This window comes from Nannobrachium achirus, assembly GCF_963921795.1.
Source record: "Nannobrachium achirus genome assembly, chromosome: 19".
NCBI lineage: Eukaryota > Metazoa > Chordata > Actinopteri > Myctophiformes > Myctophidae > Nannobrachium > Nannobrachium achirus.
This window is the reverse complement of record NC_137826.1, coordinates 38,318,651-38,321,150: the sequence shown is the minus strand read 5'-3', so window position 1 is coordinate 38,321,150 and position 2,500 is coordinate 38,318,651. Positions and strand designations below refer to the sequence as shown.

At 41.8% G+C, this 2,500-nt stretch overlaps 1 pseudogene across 1 annotated transcript in view; it reads left to right on the top strand.

The window, feature by feature from the left end:
• The window catches only part of LOC308304809 (dachshund homolog 2-like), a 68,017-nt pseudogene that overhangs the window by 32,044 nt on the left and 33,473 nt on the right, over positions 1-2,500 (top strand). The window contains exon 3 of the transcript in view: positions 690-828. The product of the transcript in view is annotated as a dachshund homolog 2-like (transcript). The remainder of the gene's footprint in view (positions 1-689; positions 829-2,500) is intronic.

The window sequence follows — 2,500 nt, the reverse complement described above, 5'->3', positions numbered from 1 at the left end:
GGGAACAAAGCAGGCTCTTTGTGTCTCCATAGGGAACAAAGCAGGCTCTTTGTGTCTCCATAGGGGAACAAAGCAGGCTCTTTGTGTCTCTAGGGAACCACTGCTGGTCGTCAAACTATTGCTTAGGAATGAGACAATAACAAAACTATATCCATGATTTCAAATCTCCATGTGGTGAGTAATTGATAGAATTACTTTTTGTATGGTAGGGCTGGGGCAATGAGTACATTTTGAAGACTTGATGGGAGCAAGATGATCTATAAGAATAGATAGAAATTGTTGTTTTTTGTATGTGAAGATCCCACTGGTGCTCAAGTACAGGTTCTAATTGGAAACAGGAATAAAATTAGAAGCAAAAGAAATTGAACAGAGGTGTCCGCTCTAATAAGGACCGTCCAAAAGCAGAGAACGTGGACAAATGAGAACAGACAGCCCAGGTCAAATGAGGGACAGGGTAGAGTCTAAATATCAATTAAAAAGCCTTTATTGGCTTGTCTGCTCTTATTTTAACACTTTAAAGTCCATTTGGTCCAAATGATACTGTACACTCTCAGAGTTACAAACGGATACATTTTTTAGCATGTTCTCCACTTTTGGGACGTATTTATTAGAGCGGCCACGTTGGTTATTTTGATTCTAACGGTATAGCTTTGTGTTTTGTTTTGTGGTTTGCTATGTGACGCGTCCAGGCCTGACGGCAGCAGCCATGGCCGAGGCGGTGAAGATCCAGAAGATGAGGATGATGATGGGGTTTCCAGGGCAACAGCGACCACCAGCGGCAGCACAACGGCACCGAGTCGGAGAACGACGACATCAACTCCAACACAGGTTCACCTCCCTCCTTAAACACCATTAAGACCTGGATCTGTGTCACTTTAGATTTGAACCACTTTAACCGTTCTTTTATGCTTTAACTGTTGAAAAATAGCAGATATACAAGCTCACAGCGCGGCACCGAGTGCCGCGCTGCGAGCTTGTAGATCTGCTATGAGTGTTTTAATATATTATTGACCCGATTCTATAAATGTCTGCTAAATCCTTCTAAGGTTTTTTGAAAACCCTGTGTTTCTATGATCAGTGGTTCTCAGACTTTTTCATGTTATGGATGTTATTAGATGTATTTGACCCGGACCCCCATCTCAAAATATGTTGTTTCAGGGGACCCCAAGAAGCAGAGATTTGAGTTAGAAAAGTTTGCTTTGCAAAGATTTTTCAAAAGGCTAAAGTATAAAATAATTCCAGGTCTTATGGGGTTAAAACTAACAGATAGCTCATACGTTCACTATGGAGCTTGTTGTGGTAAAACCTTGGAATATCAGGGTTTATATAGGTACAGGTTTGAGAGAGAGAGAGAGAGAGAGAGAGAGATAGAGAGACTTTTTTGACTTTTAAAAAACCCTTTTATTTAAAAAAAAGTCTTACAGATTTATTGACATTTTTACTTGCCCAACAAAAAAACTCAACAATTCAGAGCGAGAGAGAGAGAGAGAGAGAGAGAGAGAGAGAGAGACAGACAGACAGACAGACAGACAGACAGACAGACAGACAGACAGACAGACAGACAGACAGACAGACAGACAGACAGACAGACAGACAGACAGAGAGAACGAGGGAGAACGAGGGAGAGACCTTTGTGAACCACATCACATTTTCCTCAGTTTCCGATCTTTTGTCCCTCACTTTCTGTCTCTATTTTCTTTAAAGGTGATACACCATGCATTTAAAAAAGTATTTATGTCATATTGTTTATGTCCCAAAAACGTTTTTCAAAGGTTTGAGGCTAAATTACCACTCCTGAATAGAGAGCCTCTCTCATTTTTGAATGGCTCTCAGAGCATTTCAGCTGCAGTACCACCTTTGGCCTGAACTGCGCCACCCCCCCCCAAAAATCTTTTTGAAAAAAAAAGTTTTTTTTTGAAAAAAGATTTTTTTTTGTAATTTTCTTTTTTTTTTATGATGATGTCACAATCGGCAGATGACGTCACAATCGGCAGCACATCTGGATAGCCTGTTTTGAGAACCCGTGGGATACTTTTAACCTTCGCCTTCTCAAAACCAGAGAAAGACACAACGGTCAGAAATGGGACTTTGTGAGGATAGAAAGTGCTAGTGGGACCCCAAAAAAAGGTTTTAAAATAGGAAAAGTGAAATTTCATGGTGTATTCACCTTTAAGGTTCTTGATTCCTTTTGCGCTCTCCTCTCTCCTCCAGGGACGTGCTGGCCATTGGGAAAAGCGGGACAAACTCCCGAACGGCCAGTTCATTGTCACTTTGTCATGATCTGAAATGGCAAATCTTTGAGTAGCAGCAGCGCTATAGAGCGATCTCTCTCTCTCTATAGTGCGCAATGAGGGCCTCTCCAACTCTTTTTCCTGGGCTGAATCAGGGGCCCAGCACGTCCCTGCCTCTCCTCTCTCTCTCTCTCTCTCATGTTCTTTCTCTCTCTTTCACATGTTCTCTCTCTCTTCACCTCTAGCCTGTCATTTACAGCCATTTTACT